General features: G+C 33.8%; 1 long non-coding RNA gene across 1 annotated transcript; it reads right to left on the bottom strand.

The window, feature by feature from the left end:
- Window positions 1–8,949: 8,949 nt before the first annotated feature.
- On the bottom strand, window positions 8,950–26,520 carry LOC127834996 (uncharacterized). The gene is made up of 7 exons (XR_008028302.1): window positions 26,435–26,520; window positions 25,925–25,988; window positions 25,473–25,667; window positions 24,795–24,973; window positions 13,338–13,470; window positions 10,854–10,902; window positions 8,950–10,120 (listed from the first exon to the last, which is right to left on the bottom strand). It is a non-coding gene; the product is annotated as an uncharacterized LOC127834996 (long non-coding RNA).

Here is a 26,520-nt window from a genome sequence, read left to right as displayed (position 1 = left end):
ATTTAGTTTACCATTATCAGTGTTCTCTGTAAGACCGGCAGCGGGCCATTTCGCCGGTTACATTTACTCTAGACGCCAACTACTTTCCCCAAGTATATCAAGTAAAATGTCACAAATGCTTTAGTTTTACTGCATTGTTGCTGGCCATATAACTGGCTACTCAATTTTTTTTGGAAAACACTGAATTATGCATAACAAACACACAAAACTTAAAATCTTAGATTTGTTTTTAAAATAAATTGACACTTACAGCTTGTCGCCATTAAAATCCCAAGATTCAAATAATGTTCCACGAGATACGTCAACAATTGCTTAATCAAATGAATGAAAAATAAAAGTAAAGAAAGCCGGATTTTACATAAATTCCAGGTTGATAAACACAACAAGGTAAAGGTACCTTGTAGGCGGTGAGATATAATAATAATACAGTTAGTAAGGCTCGTACCCTGGGTACGGTAAATATACTAAAATGTACCCGGGAATTTTAACACTTAATCGGTTGTTGTCGGCTATTTTGTACAAATATTAATATATGGTCACATTTATGTCAATTTTCTGTTCAATGGCATTTATATTATCAAAACTCATTGTTAAATCATTAATGTGATTTAATTTTAAATCTTAAATTGTTAAAAGTCGCATCATTGTGTGACGTCGTCAAGTATAATATTTTCCGCGACGTTGCACATTAACTTTTTACCGCCATAGATTTTTTTAAAAAAACATTATTTGGTTTGCGAGGTCAGGGGTCAGATCAAAATTCCAAATAGTGCAGGGTCGCACATAATGCTCATAGCTACCATGTGTTTAAGTTTCATGGTTCTAGTGCTTATGGTGTAAGAGATAGTGGCTAGGACAGACGGACAGACTGATGGTGGAGATAACCACAATGAACCTGTTAACAGCCAACTAACGCTGCCAACAAAGCACAAGCTTTACGTGTCAGGATGTGGCACTATCTATACAAACTGCATAAGAAATAACAAGACGCTTAGGGTTTGAGGGACACCAAACCTGATTATGAGTCTTCCACACCTTAAGCATCTTAACCCTTTGCATGCTGGGAAATTTGTCGTCTGCTAAAATGTCGTCTGCTGAATTTCTAAAATTAGCATTTTCTTCGATTTTTTACTATCAGAATAGCAAACAGTTTGGATCCTGATGAGACGCCACGTTGTGTGGCGTCTCATCTGGATCCAAACTGTTTTCAAAGGCCTTTAAAATTCGGTTCCCGCACTGAAAGGGTTAAATATACTTATTTGCTTGTGTACATGTACCTGATAATAAATTATTATTATTACCTGTTTTGGCATCAACAAGCTTTATCAATTGGCCCTCAAATTTTGCACATAAACGCTACACGATCAACCAATATGCCTTTTCATTTCAAGTTGGAAAGCAATTTAGCCCTTATTCGGCCATAATAGGGTGGAGGATCAATTTAAAATACAACTATTCCAGATACAAAAATATTAATTCATTTATTTAATGCACTTATTTTCTTCTCTTTTGCTACGAAATGACCAGTCATATTTTGCACTAGCAGATGATATTTGTTTTTTTACATATGAAAGGTAAAAAGAAATTCAAGCAGCATTTTATAATATAAATTTAAAAATGCACTAAATCATGCACTTAAAAACAATATTATTGTGATTCTGTTATTTATAATCATATTAATAATGCCTCATTTTTCTCCATTTTATGGTTTACTATCTATTTTTCCCAATTTTATGGTTTATCTTGCTTATTTTCTGAATTCAAAAGGCACTGGCTTAAAAAAACTGTCTATGCATGTAACTGTATATTGAAATCTCATTATGAGTGATTATAAATGCATGATAAAATTCTAACATGTTATGTTATAGATAAATCTATATTGTTGGTAATTTTTCCTAAACATTATTAGCCACCGTTGTGGTCAAACATATTTTTTGTTTTATTAATGACGTTGTTTCACAGATTACTGTAACAGAGCTACAGATTAGGTGCGCATTTGTGTAAATACCCAATGTAAAATTGCCGATTACGCATAGAAAAATAAAACCATGCGTTCCGAAACCCAATTGAAATTGTCGATTAGGCATATCATATTTTTCCTTTGCATATTGAGTAAATCTGTCCCGGAAATACCCTCGTCCGAAATACCCGGATTCTTTCCGCTTTGTCCAAGCGCTTTCAGTATACGTGTTATTGTTGTGAAAATGTAGATGTTAATGTTATACTTGTTATGTACAAACTGACTTAAAATAAAATTTGTATTTGTATATTTGTATACCATGTGCTCAAGTGTTTTCAAATTCAGAATGACATTTCCCGGTATTTTAGAATATTCTGGCTTGTGTTGTTAACAAATTGTAGTGTAAATACAAACTCAAAGTAAATATTTAAAACTACCCGATTCACACTGAAATCAGTTTTATAATCCACCAGACGTATGTTGTTAATCACAAATAATAGATTTCAGAAAACAAAGGCAATGTTTACAATATTAGCAAAAGATGTCAAGGATGATCCGACAGTATCCAAATGAAAACTAGTCTTGGACAAAGCGACAATGGCTTCAAAATTGTGAATTTCAGACTGATGAGAGTTATTTTCATCTATTGTTAGATGCATTTGAAACATTTAAACCTTAAAACATTCCTCGATGCAGTAATTTATATTCATTCACCAATATATGTAGAAATGTATCCACGAAAATGAGTATTCTTTGATTTATAGCGTGACATAAATATGTTACGACTCTGGTTGACTTTCGATACAGACTTGGCTTCAGAGTACAGGTATGTCAATACCATATAAATTGTATGCTGAAGTTTCTTTAGCTAATATTTTTCTAATGTTGACAGACCATTGACATTGCTGGGGTTTGTTGATTTAAAGACTTATTATCATCACGGGCAGAAAAACATTATTGACATTAAACAGCGCGTCATTAATTAGACATCAGCTGCACAACTGTATGGTAAAAGGTAAATATGTATCTTAATAATTATGTTGACAACTAGCTTACGTAGCAACGTCCGAAAATATGAAATATCCGACATGTATTTCAATATTTAAAATTCAAGATATAATGACGACTGAACTGTTTTACTTTAAGGAAAAAACGGTAAAACTATGTTGAAAATGAAACACAACAAACTAAATACTTATCTGTTACGGCTAAACGACTAATTATCCCAATATAACACTGTCATTGAATCGCACATTTCAATTATAATTATTCCCCTTGAAAGTTAATGCATATTGATATAACGAATTCATCAAACGTTATCAAACATTAGTAATTTGAATTGCATCGGATTCGCACAATATTATGTGGATGTAAATCCGATCCGGTTGTTGTTTATGTGTCAAGCTCATTTTGTCAGTGACTGAGTGAGATATAATAAATTTCTTCCGTAGTAAAATCTACTGTAAAGTACACAATGATACTTACTTAATTCTGTCGTATCCGTCTGAATAAACATCCGCTGCACAAAATATAGACATTTGTATTAATGATAATTAAACACAATCATATTTTCTGTGTTTATTGAATTAATAACACTGAGTTTCTTTGTCGCGTTACAAGATGGCGGATGTCTAACGCTGTTTGTGAAGTGACGTCACAATGTTTATCTGTGCGCGTGCCGTTTCCCATAAAAAATATTTAAACACAAAATACTCGAAAACTTGATTTTTGCCAGGTATAACGCCTATGCCAACAGGTAGATCGCATTCTTGTCCACATACATGTCAAATTTCAGCAAACGTGTTCGGCCAGTTTTCAAGGCGCTCAAATCGCGGCTATATGCCTCAACTTAACGAAACTTAGCCCCCTTTATCATTCGTTCGAATGAACGTCATCAATGATGACGTCCAATACATCACTCATTCCATATTCATTTGAAGACGTAGCTCAAACGCAGTCGTGGGTCAAGGATCAAATAAAGGCTCGAATATCAAGGCACTTTGGTTGCCGGTATACAAGTACACTACTACAAGAGATACACAGAACTATGTTACATATCATTATAGTTCTCTTTTTTGCGCTGTCAAATTTGAAGGTAAAATAGATTAACACTATTGCTGTATTGACGTTATACAATATACTGTACAAACAATGACAGCTTATCCTAACACGACGGTTTCTTTTCATGTGATTCTACTCTTATTATGTGTCTTTTTAGAAAGAACACTGAATTTAAAGCCTCAGTATATATTTTCTCGTTAGCATTTTATGTGGCTCTTGTTTTTTGCTGCCTTTGGTGAATTGATTTTATGAAACTTAATCGAATAGCATTGATTACAGTACAGTATCTAAAACAAACCTATTACCACATATTCATATTTTATTTCTGTTTAACACGAATGTGCAGATATTTTATCAACATCTTTTTCCAAATCATTACCATAGGAACAGTGTGCTAATTTCAGATGAAAGTTATGTCGATTAGCTCGATAAAATAAGCGACAGACTATATCGTTGATATCATTAAGCTGCATTGGAAACGATTACGTTTTGTCAACATTCTGGTGTACCTTACAAACTTTAAAAATGCAAAGATTATATGTGCGTGTTTTTTGCAGTACAATTTTTCTCAGTACGGTTTGTTATTTATTGTAAATATAATGACAGCAACTCATGATATTTACATTAAAAAAAAAACATACTTCAAAATGCACAAATAAACTTTATGAATATAACTGTAATTGGAGTTTGAAGCGCAGTTAATAAAAAACGGAGAGTCAAGCGGACCAAAACACGAAGCAATCATCTACACAAACATATGAGCCGCGCTTTGTGAATAAGGGGTTTAATGAAATTGCATAAAGTGTCATCCCAGATAAGCCTGTGCAGTCCGCACATGCTAATCAGGGACGACACTTTCCGCCTTAACTTGATTTTTACTAAGAATAGACTTTCTGTAAACGAAAAATACCATAAAAGCGGAAAGTGTCGTCCCTGATTAGCCTGTGCGCACATTTATAAAAAAACTTACAGGCACATATATTGATGTACAAATGCAATAAATCATATCCACATGCTCCGTAATATAATCAATAATACTAATATCGTTTTGATATAAACGGGTAAAGTTGATGCAATTATCCACACAATTATTGATACTCTTTAACGTTGGTAAAGTTTTAACTCGTACAGTGAATGACAGGTCACTATCATTGTGTAATATATACGGTTATGCCTAGAATAAAAGCACGGCGAACTCTGCCGATCCGTTGTTTTATTCGCGCCAATCCTGGTATGAAACACAACGACAGGGCGGTTACCTGTTTTTTTCTGTTCATCATAATGTCCCCATTTCAAACGAAATGATGAAACATAATTACTACGGCACTGCATTTTTACCGTGATTGAATTTGGTGTTTGACGTTCTACGTATTTATAATAATGTCATGAACTTTTGCGTTATTATCTGTATTTTTTTTTTAATTTTGCTTTTTGTGTACAAATATATATATATTACAACTTTGTATATGATTCTTTATTTTCTTATATTTGTGTAATCTTATTTTATTTTACCCAAAATGATTACGTTATAGTTGATTCCGAGTAATATGACATACCTCCAATAATTGACTGATACCACAATATCCTGATGGTATGATATACAAATAATAATCACGGGCGTGATATCAGACAGATACCAATGTAGCGGTATGATAAATTATATTAACTGTAGTCATAACATTATATTTGGCTGCTGCGTTGTACATATAGTCTCCGGGCGTTTCCCTTGTGATGCTGCCCTCTAGATACTCCACACGATAACGTCAGTAATTTGAAATTAGTTTCACAGTCTTATTAAGAGACATTTGAAGACCTTCCCGTTTCTCTAATTAGCATAACGCATAGTCATACTACATAGTTTGTCAAACGCTTAGCCTGTAATTTTCTGTCGTTGATCCAAATTCAGCCATTGTATAAAATTCTGTCACATCCTTTCAAAAATGTGACATATAAAAGGACTACCAATTATATAGGTTTACGTCAAACAAGTACTTTGCGAAACTCAAGTTTTTCTTTTGAATTTCACACATACAAACTTGATCTCGGACCTGTATTAGACATCGCTTTGGAACATATATACAATATGGTTACATATAAGAAAGTTCATATCAAGTCACTTAAAATGACACTTCTCAATGAAACGCAATGTTAATTTGTATTTGCGATAACAACAGAGTAGACCGAAGTAACATGAATGTCGCCACGGGCATGTCTTACTAGTGCGATATATGACCATTCATATTATTCATTTCATATTATTATGGCGCAAAATTATATCACTGTAGCTATAAACTGAACTGAAATGATTTAGATTATACTTTGTACAAGTAAACATAACAATTGTGTTTTGATTGCAACGAATCATGGCACGTGTACTGAGAATGTACCTACCATGTGTAATTCACGGATTTTTCTTTTGTGCTCTGCGTTGCGAGTAACTTTAGCTATGTAAATATTCTACGGTGTCTAACCTTTGATGATAAAAACTGTGTATCGATTTACATGTTAAGTAAATAGTTTGTGTTATTTCGTGGACAAAAGACATTTATTAGAACCGTATATAATTCAGGCTACATTAACCTTGAATACTCTTTATAATTAGCAAGAAGAGATATTTCAAGACTTGTCTTCAGTTCCGTCATTTTCAATGTCAATTTTCGTCTATGTACACCTTTAAAGCAGCTAACACAGCGCGGCTCAGGGTTATAAACGCTGACCACGAGGCAACTCGTCAAAATAGCATACGCTCGTAATGAGCAGGAAAACAGTAATTAACTCTTCGGCGATAAAAAAGCGCCAACATCGGCTTCACAGGTAACCTTGAAGAAGGCCGCCAGATTTATTCTTGACCAGGCAAGCATCAAGAAGATGCGTATAATTTCGACCGAGTCATATACTGGAACGCTTAATTAGATAACGCCTCTCTGATAACAACACCTAAGATAGGCGATGTCAAGAGAAAATCGTTTGAACAGCAAATAACCTCGATAGTCGCGGCTCATGTCTTACTAGATGTTTTTGAGACAAAATCGTCCCAAGAGTGACAAAAACAAAACTTTAGCTGAACTCGCAGCGAGGGTACAAAGTCTTGAGTTAAACGACAGGATCAGTACATCATTCGTTAATGCTTTCGTTTAACTGGTCTTTACTAAAATGCAGAATCCACAAAACATGTTGTTTTAAACAGTTGCAAAACAGTAGGAGCAACGATTTCCGTAAAAAAGATTGACAGATTGGAAAAGGTCGGAAAACACACGTAAAAGACAGGCCAGTCAGATTCCCTACCATGGAATAGTATCATCAGATTCACAAGCTGCAGAGCTCCGCAGAAACTATTCAAACATAGTTTGAATCTTAAAGACGATTGCCTCACATATGTACGTCTTTATGACGCCCTCATTCAGCAGAGGAGCGAGTATATCCCAAAGCTAAATATAATGCCATTCTTGTCAATGATAAACAACAATACAATCAGCGAGTTGAAACTTAATGGGGCATAATGTAAACGATTTAACATGATATCTAATTTTCTCCTTTGTCCAATTTCGCAAACCGAAGCGGTTCCTGATTGTTGTTATCACAACTGTTTTCATCAGTTCACCGTTTCATCAGCCCAGATACCGTTAAACTGATTGTTCTCGTTCAGAGCAATTTAGCACGATACAATCATGGCCTGTTAATTATTATTGACGTACGGTTATGTTTCTCAGATTGCAGAATGATGCATATATATTTTGCTTATAAACAATTATATGTCGAATTCTAATCTCGAGTGCTTCCGATACTGACCAATTTATGTGTATGGAAATATGCCTAACATATTCTGATTTGCAATGCCTATGTTGAAGAAATCTAAAATATTGTATCCCATGTTGCAAAGATTACCTATCAAACTATACTCTAAACGTTTTGTTAATGTTTGGTTTCATCATCATCATCATCATCATCATTATTATTATCATCATCATCATCATCATCATCATCATCATCATCATCATCATCATCATCATCATCATCATCATCATCATCATCATCATCATCATCATCATCATCATCATCATCATCATCATCATCATCATCATCATCATCATCATCATCATAATCATCATCATCATCATCATCATAATCACCACCATCATCATCATCATCATCATCATCACCATCATCATCATCATCATCATCATCATCATCATCATCATCATCATCATCATCATCATCATCATCATCATCAGCATCATCATCATCATCATCATCATCATCATCATCATCATCATCATCATCATCATCATCATCATCATCATCATCATCATCATCACCATCATCATCATCATCATCATCCTCATCACCACCACCACCATCATCATCATCATCATCATCATCATCAACAACAACAGCAAAAACAACTTCATCATCATCAGCATCATCATCGTCCTCATCATCATGATCATCATCATCATTATCATCAGTAACTTCAACGTCGTCGTCATCCTCCTCCTCCTCCTTCTCCTTTTCCTCCTCCTCCTCCTCCTCATCATCATCAGTTTACTCGCTTACTTACTTAAGATATATAAACTTGCGATCAAAACACTTTAATTTCTGATATCTATCCGTATATGTGTACAGGTCCAACAAATATGCAAGTGGTGACTTTTTGCAAGAACAAGTTGGACACACACTGTACCGACGTATGCACTTGTTGACATCGATTTTAGTAGTAGTGTAACTGTCTGAATACCAATTAAAGTGCTTTTTCCACAAACATGATATTGACATGTTAACAACGGTTAACACTGTTGTTGAATTGTTGTATTTAAACTAAACAATTAAATATGATATATGAATTGAATAGTGTTTTAAATCTACACAACGTTGTATTTTTAACAGTGTACGTACTGAACAATTAAATGTATATGAATGTTAAGCTCCATGTAAAGTGGCGTCTTACTGGAACATATAATCAGCTTTATCGGTACTTTCTCCGTATAATTGTTTAATCTCTCTGATTACACAGTGCAGTAACAGTATAATATACACTGAAAAATCTACATTAAATTCAGCAATGTACAATGCAACTGATAACTTGCAACTTACTAAAATGAATGATAGTGCAAGCATGTAACAACTTTTTCGCAAAGTTTTCTAGAAGCAAACACCCAATTTTTCATTTTCACAATATAAACGACATGGATAATAATACAAAATAAGGTAAATTAAATGCGCAAGTATTGTCAACATAATATGAAAAGTCGGCCAAAAAAGGAGACAAAAAAGTATAGAGATTTTAGAGCCTATATCCTGTTTCCGTTCTAAACAGGGCCTGGCCAACCATATATAATTGTACTTCTTGTTAATCCAATTGGGTTCGTGCTTTTGTTCACACCATCCTCGATCTTACTGATTGTCAATATAGAGAAGTGAAACTCCAGCTGCTGGAGCAGTATTGAATTTTCATTAAAAACAATTAGTAGGCCCTTTATTTAAGGCAAGTGACCGATTGCCCAAACAGTACAAAACAGCACAATACAAAATTTTGCCATTTTGCGCCTTGGTTGTTTGTCAAAGCATCTCCACTTGTACTGATTGTTAAGCCATTTTGGATCGAGCTTCTTGTAACACCATCTCCAGTCGTTCTACTTGACAAGCCGATTTTGGTTGAGACTGTGGTCAAACCATCTCGAGCTATGCTACTTGTCATGTCAATTGTTGTATTGTCTTAAGTCATACCATCTTCGGTCGTACTGCTTGTCAAGCTATTTTTGACCGCGCTTTGAGTCATATAATCTCCGATCGAACTGTTTGTCAAACTTGTTTGGGTCGATATTTTGGTATTACCATCTCCTGTCGTACTACTTGTAGAGCTTTTTTTCATCGTGCTCTTGGTCATGCCATCTACGGTAGAATTGGTTGTCAAGATTGCTAAGGTCGTTCTTTTTGTCGTTACATCTCCAGACCTGCTGCTTGTCAAGCCCTGTTGGATTGCGCTGCTAATATCGTCATCACGAGTTGGTTGGCTTGTCCATTCATATCCTGGTTGGTGGTTGCTTTTCGAGCCGAGTCGGGTAGTGAGGTTCGTTAAAACATATGGTGCCGTGGTGCAGCCTAAACGGTGAACACACGGTATATGCTATTAGAATGATACCATTAATAGGTGCTATATATTAAATAAAGAAGTAAAGGATCGCATTTAGTTGTTATCTTAAATGTACATAGTCTTACAAAACAACATGTTATAAAAGGTGAACGAAAGAAAACTGTTAAGTAATCTGCAAAATGAATCAAACTAAAGAACGACAGAGGAACACTTAAATTCCCGAAACATTATCAATAGATACAATAGTTTTACCATCCATAAGTCTTATACAGCTTATTTCACTCAACCTAAAATTTTACTATTATAATTGCTGTAACTAGACAGGGCTCTACATTTTAGTTTTTTGAAGAAAATTATATTTTATTTAGCCAAGTAATACGACATTGTTTAAATAATAGGGTTAGTGACGGAATGAAATTTCAATTAAATACTTTGTAGAGCTACACAATAATCATCCTGGTGTACGCAACCGTCAACCTGACTTGTCAATGTACAAACATGATTTTACAGTATTGCACAGTCGTTCAAAAATTCCTACAAACAAGTGTGCATTAAGTTAGTATGTCGCTTTACTGTAAACTTTTAATTAAAAACGCAATGTACACTTTGCCAATACATATTAAAAATGCAAAATAAAAAAACAGTGTGTGCATGCAACTGTCACCTGTCTTTTAACTTGCATAGGAAATTGCACGATTAAATGTATTGTATAATAGCGGTTTTAAAGTCTGTAATACTTACATTATTTACTCACTGTTTGTATGGCATACCAGCCCCTAAGAAGGAAAACCTTGATAACATAAATAAACTTATGTTTGATTATGTGTGGCATGGCAAATCATATAAGATAAGAAGCTCCACTCTAGTACAAAAGTATTAATATTGTGTAGTAAATATGGTTGACATATATGTTTATTTAAAAAAATGTATGTATATGCAAACTTTAGTCATGTTGGGAAAGTAAATGTGTCATTTTTATTCAATCGCTTTTAAAAAATAGTAACACATTATGCAACTGTTGTAAACAAAAAAGTATAAAAAAAAATGATTTCTAGTTCGAAGTGTTTACATGTTACGAACTGTTTATTGACTTGTTAGATATTTCAGATGTGAAGAGTGCCTTAAATATGCTTTTGTATTACAATCATAACTTTAACATCGGTAATGAACCTTTTTTTTTTACAAAAGCAATGTATGACCGAGGAAAAAGATGTGTTCGTGAAATAGTTATTGATTCAAACTCATTTTTAAGCAAAACACAAATTGAACAATACACTTGTAAAAATATTATTTTTCTATGTAAAGAACATAAACACTATATATGTAAGCATCGCTCTGATAAAACGGGGTAAAAACATGTGCGTGCATTTTCTGAATTTACGGTATTTTTCGTTTGAAGTAAGGCTCTTCTTAATAAAAATACAGTGCATACAGTAAGTTTTGTATCTGATTTACCTGTACGAACTGCACAGGCTAATTGCAAACAAAACTGTTGGCACATGCATTTTGCCCAGTTTTCACAGACCCACGCTCATATGATTTAAATATACTAATCATTACAATTTTAAGATTGTTAATGTTTTCACTGCGGGGAATAGACGAATGTCTTATTTTAAAGGTTCTAAGTCCCAATAACTTAGATAATTTTGTAGAAATGTTATGGACTGAAGTTGGTGGGCTTTCAATCAAAAGTATAATGTATAAATCAATGTTATGTTTAAAGGATATTTAATTAAATTGAAGCCGGAAATTGAGGTCGCTGTGGTGTTGTGGATAAGGTGTCTTCCTAGCGACCGGGAGGTCACTGGTTCGATCCCCACTGTGGGAGCGTTATTTAGATTTCCCCCCAAAGACACCAAGTACTGATTTTAGGCCCAGGAAACGGACTCGAGAGCAATAACCCTTAGGCTTTCCATGCAATCGAGCAAAAATAAATACACGATACGGTACTTTCCCCTGGCATCTTTTGTTAATTACAAATATCTAAATACAGGATTGTTGATTGAACTCGAATGCTAAGTATTTTATATGAGACTGAGAACTTAGTACATGTAAGCAACTCTGAATGTCCGTTCGTTTGTAAAGTATTCAAGTATTGAAATTAGCATGTCACTCATATAGTGTAAGCAAACTAATAGAGCTATCAAATGATAGAATTTAATATTGTATCAACGCCATACCTTGAGAAAAAATGTTCATGGTTTTGTTTAACTTCAGACTGTATGTCACATAATATGTGTATACATTTTTGTCATTTAATTTATTTTAAACCTGTCCAAATATGGAAATATCATTGATTTATAAGGCAATGCAATTCTTGGATATGGTGTCCACTTAGCATACGGGAAGTCACGGGTTCAATCCCCATTGTGGGATCGTTCTTTAAATATCTCAAAAGACACCAAGTAATGAATCATGTCCCAGGAAACGGCCTCGAGAACGTTTCAAATAAGCCTTAGGCTTTAGATGAAATTGAGTTAAGATAATAGGTTTAATTAAAATTCTTTTCGACAAAACATATGCGCATTATGATATCAAAACGCTGACAGCATAGAAAACGTGTTGGCAATCACAAATACTAGATGAGGGTTACACTGGTCCGTGTTTATACCGTCTTGTTTATTTTCCGTTTTGCACTCGACATAACTAAACAAAATAAAACATCTATTCCTTCGTATTCCGAATTCCAAATAACCAAACACAAACACAAAATAAGGAAAACTTAATTGTTTTCTGTATAGCCTTTTCGTTGTACTGATTATAAAATAATATACGAAACGTATTTTCCCTATTTGATTTACCTTTATTTTTAATCTGAATATTTCTTAAGCAAATGTTTTAAAACTCAATTGGAGAGTTTATTTCCGTTTGCCGTTTTTGTTTTGATAAAGCGATACACCAATTGCGCTGCTGTTTTGGGGAAATAAACCCTAACTGACCCTCTTGAAAATGTGTCTTCCTTAAATAGCTATGAACTAAATAACCAACACTGTTTTGTTGTTTAATTTCGGCTTCAACAATTAAGAATATGAAGAATATACTTATGTCTATTATTAAATAATGGCGACCCGAAATATTGAGGTGAAGGAATCCTTCTCAAGGCTTAAACGTTGTTAGTACAGGAGTGCAAGTCTCTGTGTATTCAAGCTCCCAAGTGTTTTGGAAATAATCTAATTTTAATTATATTGTAAAAGTTTTAAACAAGCTGAGAGGAGAAACACAGACCATTGGGTGGCCACTAGCAGAGGTGGTTAGGCGTATGGATACTTCCGGATTGCGTCTCTGCCTCGATAGCCGTTTGCGCGTCCACGAGTATAAGAATGAGAAATTGCTGCTGCCTCGGTGGTGGTGGAGTAAGCTTAAATGACAAATGAGAGGAAGGCGGATTCATTAAATCTGTCATTTTCTTGTCAAAACTAGCTTGAAAAAAAGGAAATTTGAGAAGTTTTACGATTTTCAACCTCTGACATTTGTTCTTTGGTGTCTGGGGTCTTGATGGAGTTTAAATGATTTTTAGATTTAAGAGGTTCAGAAAGTTTGTATTACTTTTCAACTTGTCTAATGTCTCTTAAGAGTTGATGATAGGGATGCCTCGTGCTGCTCCGAGGTACCCCCACCGCAGCCTAGACCACAGCCGTTCACACATAATATAAAGAAGTGAAACATATTCTTAAACTAAATTTAAGCCGAGCGTTGCAAATGTCCACTCTCGAAGGCCCATTCCAAAGAAAAATAAAGAGCTGCGCCATGAGCGCATGATACGCCCGTCGTTCGCCAATGAAGTAGTAAGGTAATAAATAACCCTTTGAATCATTTTTTTACTTCAGTTTATTTGTATTTGAATACATGGTTTATTTTATAAGTACATGAGCATGGAGCGCCGTCTCCTTGACATTCAACAAAGTCCCATAAGTGTGGAACAACAATTCAGAATTCCGTCAAAAACGAAAGGGGATCAGGGTTTATCAATATTAAGATTGTGTTGAAATTTGAAAAAAATCCATCGAAGGATATTTGAGCTACGGTAGGACATTCAATGAAATAACGAAATTTTGACGAACAAAGTCCCATAACTCTGGAACGACAATTCAGAATTCCGTCAAAAACGAAAGGGGATCACGGTTTATCAATATTAAGATTGTGTTGAAATTTGAAAAAAATCCATCGAAGGATATTTGAGCTACGGTAGGACATTCAATGAAATAACGAAATTTTGACGAACAAAGTCCCATAACTCTGGAACGACAATTCAGAATTCCGTCAAAAACGAAAGGGGATCAGGGTTTATCAATATTAAGATTGTGTTGAAATTTGAAAAAAATCCATCGAAAGATATTTGAGCTACAGTAGGACATTCAATGAAATAACGAAATTTTGACGAACAAAGTCCCATAACTCTGGAACGACAATTCAGAATTCCGTCAAAAACGAAAGGGGATCAGGGTTTATCAATATTAAGATTGTGTTAAAATTTGAAGAAAATCTGTCAAAGGATATTTGACGTAGCGTACGACATTAACAGACGGACGGACGGACAGACGGACGCGGGGTATACCATAATACGTCCCGTCATAGACGGGCGTATAATTATAATTTGCAACAATAACATGTGACTTTTTCATCTGTTATTTGAGAAGCATTAACTTTTTGGCGGGTTCGGAAAAATTTACATCAAGTTTTTGTATATGCTTTCTACAGAAGTCGAATCTCCGATTGAGACAACAAGATAGTGGGCTGTGCCACCAAGAGAATTCCTAATGAACTGCAACACTTGTCATTGTGAATATGTACCATCATGAAGTAAAATCTGACTTCGTGGTGCCACTCATAATATAATATTTCTCTGGACAGGATCGTCCCATGATAAAGAAGGATTTTAGGAATGTGGGCACTTGAAAAGATAACTGATAGATTTAAAGAAGGGGAGAAGTGGGGTCGAATTGGTGGCAAGAGAAATGGAAAAGTTTGGGTTTTTTATCATTGACCTACTTGCTTTGCAATATTAGGGGTCCCCTTGGGAAGAAATGCGTACTTACTGGACAGTATTTTTAACATTTCTTACTCACTAAGAATACAACCTACGCCTTGCTGGTCTTCCATATTCAATATGGTATCCATATTTAAATCAAAAGACAACAGTAGACCAAGATGGCACTATAACAAAGTACAAAGTTAAAATTAATAACATCTTATCGTCTAAGTCAAGTCCTCAACTGAAAAATAAATTAATTATATCTGAAAAGAGTGATAATTACATTTCCGTCACTGCAACACCTGAGCTGAAAATGAAATGCAATACAACACACAAATAAGATTAAAATACCTGAAAGTTCCATTGGATAAGTGAAAATGTAATAAATTCTTATATAAAATACATTGATTTTCTTTATTAACAAAACCTTATGTGACACTGTATATTTAAAACAACATTTTTGTGAGACACTTTCTAAATGTGTAGTGAAATATAAAAAATATGAGCAATTTAATTCCACTAATTCACAGAAATGCCCATTATATTTACAAATATTTACAAATGCGAAATAAGATAAAAATGCATCGATTAATAAACAAATAGGGGACTTGCAAATATATCTACACAATAACTCTCAACACAACACAGCCACTGAACTTAATCACTAGACACTGAAAATGGACAACGCAACAATGAACAATGAAAAATCACACCACTGTCGCACAGTATTATATTGAAAAGTATTTTAATAAAAACAAATGGTTCAAACAAATTAAATTGCTTAATTTAAAATTCAATTATTGCCCAATAAACTTGTATGCAAACAACTGTGAAAGTTTCTGTACTAAAGTTTTCAAACATTGATATTTTAGTGTGAAGGTAACTAAAGAATATCAATTAAATTGTAAATAAAACACATATTAATAAAAGCTAGGAATTCATGAAGTCTCCTTCTTCAACAAAATAGATGTAGGGTACTTATAACATAATGCAGTAGACACAGTTTCAAAAGCACAAATTACTCATAAGAATTTCTAAACGTTCTATAACCATTTCGTTTGGATCGCGAAATTATGTTACAACTCAGAATAAAAGTTCAAACATTTATAAACTAACGTCACAATATAACAGTAAAAAGAGCACCTTTAATTGTTAATTTGACTTCAAACGAACTATAAACATCTCCGTGAATCGATCTGAGAAACATAACGTGCTTTCGTTTGGTTTGTTTACCATGTGACACCGGAAAGGGACTTTTTTTCGTAGAATGCGCATTAAATTGGGACAAACTGTTAAAGGGACTGTCAACCACGAATGACGTAAAACGAAAAGTTGTAAAATACCGTATTTTTTTTGCAAATATTAGTTTATATTGATTAAAATTTCACGACTGGTATGTTACATTACTTGAAAACAGTTCATATTTTCAGTATATTCGGTAATAAAATTTCGCGATGTGAAATCGAAAGTACATCGCGAAAATAGGTGATATAACGATATACACACTATAAATAACGCAAGTAGATTTGTCATTTTATATATAAAATATATACAATTCACTACGCATGCACAATTTGCATTCCTGGGTTTACCACGTGACGATGATGATCAATCTACTGGCGTTATTTATAGTTAACTGGTAGTTATCTGGTAGACATACCCAGTAAACTTTATTACCAAATATACTGAAAATATGAAAACTGAACAACTTTTTTCAAGTAATGTGATATAACAGTCGTGATATTTTAATCAATATAAACTAATAATTTAAAAAAAAATACGGTATTTTACAACTTTTCTTTTCTTCGTCGTCGTGGTTGACCGTCCCTTTAACACTAAAATAGTGCAAGAAAAAATAAGAGAAAAACACGATAATTTAAACAACGTGTCCATAAATCAGCAAATCACTTATCTAACATACACGTGGCGGTGGAAATTTTTCCCACCTGGTTTCAAGTAGTCTTATCGTCAGGGAGCCAAATGTTGTTAGGTAGGGGTTCGACAATATATATATATATATATATATATATATATATATATATATATATATATATATATATATATATATATATATATATATTAACAGAATTATGAAACCTACAAACAAAATAACATATTTACAAAATAATTCAACCTTACAAACATTAAACCAATATTTCAAAAAAATTAAATTCATTTGCAATGCAGACAAATACAAAATGCAAATACAAATAATCTAAAACTCGCAAGTTTGGACGAACACAAACAGTAAAAGTAAATTTAAACAGGTATGTCCATCCACAGCCTGGGAGCAAAGAAAAGAATGGCCAGCAATTTGCAAACAATTTTTTGTTGTTTTTTTTAGTATCAACCAATAAAAAGCTTGTAAATTTGGTGTCGCTCGTTCTAACTGGACAAAGCAAGTATGGAATCACAGTACATAACTAGATGCACACAGGACAAGGGGCGGAATCTCACAAGAGATGCGCAAATGGACACGTACAAGACAAGGGACGTAAGAACTGGCACATTGGCATAAACACTGACCTATTATACATATTCATTTTAGATGTTGGTGAATTGTGGCCGTTAAGAAACGATTTGCGACAAAGGCGAAGATTCTAATGTGGCTGGAAATGTAAAATGTTGTAATATGAAAACATTGATACAATGTCCGACTGTTATAAGTAAGAATTTCGATGAAAGTATGAAATGCTAACCACATTGTCTAATTAGGTCAGCACTAGAGAAGCGATTCCGGAACGATTATTAAAGACTAATATATTTTTAATAAACGTTTACCATTAATAATATGTGTGTAGTCGAATAGCTTTTAATATATATGTGAATAAACAAAACGAATCACCTCTTTAGGCTCCATTGTGACCGTTTAACTGTCAATTTATGTACCTCCGAAAAAAACAACTTATTTAAGGGTATCCCTATTGGGGATTCATAAGTGTGTTTACCGGGCATGTAAATGTATTTTATGCATGAACATCCTTAAGGGTTTCCTTCTTTTTGGAAAACAATAAGCAATTCTTTTTCCCAATCTTATCACAGAAGGTCACTTGTCAGCTTGTTTATTGTGCTGTACGCAATATTATAATTTTGTAATTAAACTAATTATGATTAAAGATAGTTTAGTTATCGTTATTGAAGGATTACCTTCACGCCAATATACATAGTATAATCGATTATATGTTATGTTTGCATTCAACGATCTTTCAATAAGAGTTGATATTGAAAGGAAACCTAAACAGATGTATTGAAATGTTAAGATATTTATATATATATTCACCGTAGTCGGTAGAGGTGGACGCGTTTTTTCGAGCTCCACAATTATGTGTTTAACTTAAATATTGCGCGGACAGAACATGTGGATATTATAAAAGAAAGAGGAACAATATGCAAAGTGTTGTGATAGTGCTAATTTTGTACGGATAAAATCAACATAAATAATAGAAAAAAGGTACTTTTCAAACATTTTTACTAAAAATCATAGAAAAGTTAGCTTGTTATCAACTGTACTTTGTCCAAAATCCACGTGCAAATAGTTCGTGAGATGTTGTTACCTACGACAGCTTAATCCGATAATTGGGCAATTATATAGACGACAGCGCACAGGCAATATTTTCATTTTCATTTGATCTAATATGGCGACCAGCATGTATGAACTTGATGATATTCCCGACGAAGGTCGCTGGGAAATGGGAAAAAGGCGCAAGCGAATTACAGGCGAATATCCGACACTTGTTGATGAGAACTCTTTGAGTAAATCACTGTCATTAATATATGATGAACTGAAATCTATTAAAGCAGATACAAGTCATACTCAAAAACTACTTGCCTCACAAATTGAGAACATCACACATATCAAAAAGAAATTAAATGAGGTCATCACCGTTGTAAATACACAAAGTGAACTTATGAAAACATTAGCGTATAGGTCGATTGATAGTGAGGCCAGAGACAAAAGAAACAATCTGTTAATTTTTGGTGTTGGTGAAACGAAAAATGAAAACTGCTTCAGCGTAGTCCGTACGATATTGAGTGAATGTCTGAGTCTTGATAGTGACAATATGTACCTGGTTAGAGCACATCGATGCGGAAAATTCAAACAAAATAATTCAAGGCCAATAATTGTCTGTTTTCGGGACTTTCCGGACGTTGAACTCGTAATGAGTAGTGTCTACAGATTGAAGGGTACAAGGTACTCTATTGATAGAGACTTCCCGCTAGAAATTCGTCTAGCACGAAAACGACTATGGCATTATTTCCATGACCTCAAATAAAAAAATCCGAACTCTAAAGTACAAATAGTGTACCCTGCTAAGCTGGTACTTGACAAGCAGGTGATCCGAGATGAATTTCCAGACTGGTTCTCTATTCTTGGCAAAAACAGATTAATCACTATGAGTAGTATTGACCCTCTTGTGAATGGAACTCAACAACAATCGTCAGTCCATCGGCAAAATGATCAGAGCTCCATACCAATGTTCAATTTGTCAATGTCTGACTCACGACAAAGCACACTGGAGCCAAATACACGAATCTTTCAGTTTTCAGCAGCTCAAAGTCAGTCATCACTTTCGTCCACGGTTAATGAGCGTCCAAGTACTCAATCCCTGGCGATGACGTCTTCATCTAAAGCAGCGCCTAATACCAATCAGTCAACGGGGTCACACAATATCAGTGAACACGCGCCTTCTACTGCGCGCAAACCAAGGTCGCTAACACGTAGCGATGGCGCCCGCCAGCGAGTTCATTCATCAGTCGTTACAAGCCGAGAGCGCATAGCATCAAACCGAATGGCTAGCAAAAATGCAAATCCGAGCACTACTGTAAACTTCTCGCAAAGCCAGGCTAATCGTTCGCAACGCACAAAAAGTACGAACAGCTCTCTAGCGGCGACAAATATCAATATTGCCAATGCTAGTTCAGTGAAGACGCAGTCGGCTTCAAAAACAAGTCTGGTGACGTGCCACGTCCACAAATACCCGCTTCCTCCATGGACCCGGCGAGTGTCACTCCGACAGAGGTCAAAACACCAAATGTTAGCTTGCAGGCTGAGAGTTTAGACCCAGTTGTATAGGGAACGCAGGAGAAGGTCAAATTACGTTTTTCGCTCCTAAACGTTCAGGGTTTGATAACTAAGCGTTTAAATAAACTAAAAAGTAGTGAATTACAAGCATTATTCAATAAAAGTGATATAGTTTTGCTGACAGAGACATGGTTTGAAGAATTCATTGATTACAAGGTTGACGGTTTTGACTATTTCGCGCTTCATCGAGTAAAGAATACTAATAGCAAAAGGAGCTCAGGGGGGATTATGATTTATATTAGAAATAATTTAGTAACTGATGATAGTATCTGTATGCAAGACTCAGATGATCTTTTGTGGATAAGGATTAACAAAAATCAATTAGGGATATCAGATGATGTGTTTATTGGTTTATGTTATATTGTCCCAGAATCCAGTGCGAGATACAATCTATATGAAACAAACCCATTCGATAGAATACTGGATTCGATTGTGAAAATTAAAAGCGTCTCAAATAGTTCCCAATTAATCCTTTGTGGTGATTTTAATAGCCGTACATCTGATATACCAGATTTTGTCATTAACGATGTTGATTCAGATTATTTACCGTTACCCGATGATTATGATATTGATGTATTTTTACCTAGATTTACACAAGATAAGTGTGTTAATAACAATGGAAATTTGCTTATTGATATGTGCATACAGTCGGGCTTACGAATCTTAAATGGAAGGGTAGGAAACGATAATGGTATAGGAAATTGTACTTATATTGGAAGCAGAGGCTCTAGTCTTATCGATTATGTTTTAGTAATGCCGGAATGTATGCATATGTAGAAGATCCAAATGTTCTATCGGATCACTGTGTTATACATTTTGAATATAATGTATTTTGCATAACAATAGTATTCACAGCACAATACGCAATGAAGATTGTAACACGGTTCAATACAAGTTTGTTTGGAACAAAGACTATGAAAATGATTTTCTCGATGCAATTAGAAGTGAGGCTACACAAAACCAATTTTTAGCAATATTGAATGCACTTGATAATGTACATGAAGATAAAACTGCCTTAAACACATGCGTTAATGATTTTGTTGATATTGTTGAAGGAGAAGCAGTCCCGTATTTTAAAAAACAAACAAAGAATAATAATAGCAATGATAACCATAGCAAAAACAACAACAATACATGGTACGATGATAATTGTAGAAATAAAAAGCTGCATTTCAATTATACATTAAATAAATTTCGACAATGTAATTCCAATCAGAATAGAATTGAGTTAGTAAAGGCTAGAGGTGACTACAAGAAAACCTTACGTAAGTGTAGACTTGAATATGACAATAAACAATCAAAACTGCTAGATACTAAACGCGTAAAAAATGCGAAAGAATATTGTATGCTTAAACAAAGTGCTGGCCTGCCGACACCAAACATACCTATATCTTGTTTTGAACAATATTTTGAAAGCATAAATAATCCAAATGATCACTTCTTTAATCCAAATGAAGACGTGTTATATTTTAATGAGAGGTTTGTAAAACAAGAATTTCAAGTAATGTTTGATGAGCTTGAATGTGAAATAAGTCAGGAGGAAATAAATAAAGCAATAAAACAATTAAAAGGAGGGCGTAGCCCCGGGCCTGATAAAATGATTAATGAATTTTTTATGTACGGACATACAGCGTTTTCGAATTGCCTACTTTCTATATTTAATAAAGTATTATCATTAGGATTTTTCCCGGAAACATGGTCAGAGGGTTTTATAGTTCCGCTTCATAAAAAAGGGAGTATTAATAATTGCAATAATTATCGCGGCATTACTTTAATAAGCTCAATGGGTAAACTGTTCACTAGAATTATTAGCAATCGAATAGATTCATGGGCCGAAAAGTATTTTGTCTATGTTGAAGCGCAAGCAGGTTTTAGAAAGGGTATGAGTACCACAGATAATATTTTTGTTTTGCATGGCCTTATAACACATATGATTAATAATAATAAACAATTATACTGTGGTTTTGTCGATTTTAGCAAAGCATTTGATTATGTGGTCAGACCAAACCTGTGGTTTAAGCTTATTCGTCTTGGTGTAAGAGGTAAAATGCTAAATGTTATACAAAGTATGTATCATTCAATTAAATCCAAAATTAAAATTCATAACACAGTTGGAAAAGACTTTAACTGCCTTTTGGGTGTAAGACAAGGTGAGTGCCTATCTCCATTACTGTTTTCTCTATTTTTAAACGATTTAGAAGAAACATTCATCTTAAATGGGTACGAAGGGGTCGACCTTTTGATGTTTCAAATATTTATTCTCTTATATGCTGATGACATTGTACTATTTGCGGTTACACCTCAAGCCTTACAATGTGGATTTGAAATTCTTAGCAGCTACTGTCAAAAATGGCAATTAAAAGTAAATGTTAACAAAACGAAGGTAATTGTGTTCCGAAAAGCGGGACCACTTGCAAGGAACATACAATTTACATATAATAATGAAAATATTGAAATTTATTTATTTAATGTTAGTAATATATCTTATCTTGGAGTCGTTTTCACGAGTGGTGGATCTTTTAACCAGACGCAAATAACCTTAGCAGGGCAAGCAAGAAAGGCCATTTTTAAAATGAAAAAATACTTATATACCATTACAAATATAACAGTAAGCCATCAATTAGAATTGTTTGATAAACTCGTTAAACCAATTTTGAACTACGGTTGCGAAGTATGGGGCTTTCATAAAGCACAAAATATTGAACGTCTTCATACTCAATTTTGTAAAAATATCTTAGGTGTTAAAAGTGCAACTCAAAATGATTTCGTTTACTGTGAGTTAGGGCAACATTCGCTTATTGTAAGTAGATATTTTAAAATAGTTAAATACTGGTTTAAAATAATAGAAAGCAAAGAAAATAAGTATATTAAACTTATATATAACATAATGAAACATGACTTTGAATTAACACCGTCTAAAAAAAATTGGGTTAGTTCGTTGCATAAACTGTTGTCAAGTTTAGGGTTTTTAGAAGTATGGATACACCAAGGGGTAGGACAAAAAGAAGTTTTCTTGTCATTATTCAAACAAAGAATTAAGGATTGTTTTTATCAAGATATGAATTCACGATTAACGGAATCTAGTCGAGCCTTGTTCTACAGGCATCTTAACATAAACAATGATTTAAAAATGTACCTTACAAGCATCTCAAATGAAAACCATCGCATTGCTCTTTCTAAACTCAGAGTATCATCTCATCGTTTAATAATTGAATCTGGCCGCTGGCATAAACCCATTGCTACTCCTTATAATGAAAGAAAATATACACATTGTCAAAAAATTGATGACGAATATCATTTTATTTTAGAATGTTTAGAATGAGCTTATTTCATAAGAATATCGTCAGACCTGGTAATACCTTTGATTCAAACTTGGTATTTTAAAATTATGTACATAGCCTTAAAACCGATGCCATAATACTTTCTAAACGTAGACGATTAATAAGACACACTAAAAGTGTAGATGAACACGTGATAGCTCGCTGAGATCATATTGGTAGCGACACGCTAAGGCGAGAGAACAATGTTGATTTTCAGGCATAAAACAATAACTATGACGAATGAACATAATATATATTTATTTCAGTATGTGCCTCTACATGTGTATTCAGCGCTTTTTAACCATGCAATACGGTTTCTTCTTGCATGATGATGATCTGTGGTTCGTAATATACGATGCTACTTGATCAAATCGAATTAACATACATTCATTTGATATTAGTGTGTTTTTATTTGCAACGTCCCTAAGAAGGTTTTCATTGTGTTATATTTACACTTTGTTTAATTGAATTGCAAATAAATCGAAATTTAATTATTTGTATCGCTTTTAAGTTTGACCACTGCTATGAGTGTATTATTGGGTAATTATTTATTTGGACGTTAGTGGTAGTAATTGACTATTTGCTAAATGATAGATTTTACTCGTCACTCAACACTCAAAAGCTTTACCTTGATTTTAACAAGGCGGCGACCACAGTATCAATCAGCTGTGTGTGTTATGTCGTGTTGTATGTGTTTTACTTTTATTTTATTTGTAATGTGTCACTTGTGTTAAATAAACGACTGGCGGGAGTTAATATGAAGAATTTTGTAACGGAATACTATCAGAGGTCCTTAATCTGGGATTCCTTTCATTTCTGGAGGTCGGGTCGCGTCTAAAGAACAATCTTCTCCGATATGGTCTTTCGAACAGATACACGAACCTTTAAATGAAGCAAAATTGTTAAGCTGTTTCAAATATTACCCATCATGTCTGCATATCACAAACACGTAGGATAACATTAAATTGTAGTTATGTAAATGATTAACAAGTGGAATAATTACTCGACCCTTTGAAATAATAATATTTAAATATGTTTCTTTGTTTTCTACATTGGTACATGTAAGTATTACTGTTTATTTAAGATTTTTTGAACAAACATAGCATCACAAGAAAAGTTATACAGATTTTGTAAAACTAATCAATAACTTTTTGTTCACTTCATAATTACTCGTTCATATTTACCGTTGACACAGATTCCAATAAAGATATAAATATGAAGGACCGTCACATACGTAGTAGTACTACCAAAATGTGTAATGTACAGACACATTTTTAAACGTGTTTACATTATACAAAATAAGTTACCTGAGCGTCAATAATGCAGTCATGTATTTTTGCTGTGAAGTCCACACCTGGTACATTAGAACATTTTTGGAATGCTGTTGTGTTCAATATCTGCATGCAATCTTGTCTTGCAGTTCCCTCTGTGTACAGCTTGATTGTATACTGCTACAACGTTGAATAGATTATCTTTGCTTTGGACCCTATAAGGAGAAATAGTTCAACGTTGGTATTAATTATTTGACATTGAGAAGGGGAAATCTGTGATAGAAAATCGTTTGTTGAAAATTGATATACGTACATCCAGCTTATGTTTGGGTCATTAGCAGTAGAACCTGGTCTTTTGAGTCGATCGTTGGTTTGGTTTCCATAAAAAATCCACATAAACCAGACGTTTTCTTTAAATCACCTACTGAAGGGTAGACGTGACCGTTTATGAATAAACCAATTATATTAAGGTGTATATCTACATAGGTTCCACTCGGTAAAGTAACCAATAAATAAACATTGTATTGTGAAAGTTATTTTGCAAATGCACATTTGGAGAAAGAAACTTGAATAAATCCCTTATTAACAGGTCCAGAACTAATATTTGAACAAACCAGCGATAAAAAAAACATTCAACAAATAAAAAGACGCATTTCAATATTGGATATTATTGCTTTTTAACACAATCCAATTATTCATCTTAATTTTTCTTACACGGTACTGCGTCTTTGAAATGTTGTTTCTTTTCTCCCGGAGAATTCCGTCACCGCACTGTATAAACCTGACATCAAGCACTCTGCTGGTACACGTGCTTAAAATATAAACGTCACTTCCGGCTTGGACCGTTACTCCAAACACACAATGTGGTATCAGTCCATTGTTGTAACAAGATTTTGTCGTAATCTGTATCTGCTCACAACAAAATAACCCGGATTATTAAACAGCTATTGTCATGATTTGTACAGTGAATTTAGTTATTTAAATTGAAATAACATTTTCTTTGGCGTTTTATCAGATTTCCCACGAACACATGTGATGCGAGTAAACAAACCAGATCTTTATTGAAATTTAAATCGGAACTTCATTGTTTATATTAAAAAAAATGTTAACAGGTAATATTAATACCATATTATAAACAAAATGTATCGTGTATATAAAAATCTTACTTTTTGATTAAATTGTTCGTGAATGTACAAATCAAACGTCCCGGGGTTCTGATTTTCATACGTTCTGGACGCGAACATGGAACAAAAACCACACGTTTAATCACAGTTTTATTTTAACTTTTTTAACGTTTAAACATTGTTACTAGTATTACAAAATGTGTTTATTTGTGTTAACCATATTAGTTATTTTTATATTTTGACGTATTTTTCTTGTATCGACACATAACTTTCAAACAGTTTATTTATTTAAATATATGATAATCCATAACGTCTACTTAACATGTGTACAAAAACCTTGCACAGTATGATGTTATTGTACGCAAATCACTTTATCTAATTTATCGAATTTAGATATCACGAAATGAAATTATGCTGTTGACAGCTATACAATTGAGAGATATAATATTATTATAAATATAAGTATCATATAATAACATAAACATCTTCACAATTAAATAACCGTTTTAAAACTGAAGTTCTTATTATTATTCATGTTTTAGCTATACGCACAATTCGTCTTAAATCTTCATATGCGGGTCACATACTGCGTAGCAAACTTTGCTATTAAGGACAGTTTGGTATATCGACACAGTGGC

Source organism: Dreissena polymorpha, chromosome 6, assembly GCF_020536995.1.
Source record: "Dreissena polymorpha isolate Duluth1 chromosome 6, UMN_Dpol_1.0, whole genome shotgun sequence".
NCBI lineage: Eukaryota > Metazoa > Mollusca > Bivalvia > Myida > Dreissenidae > Dreissena > Dreissena polymorpha.
This window is presented reverse-complemented; position numbering and strand designations above follow the sequence as displayed.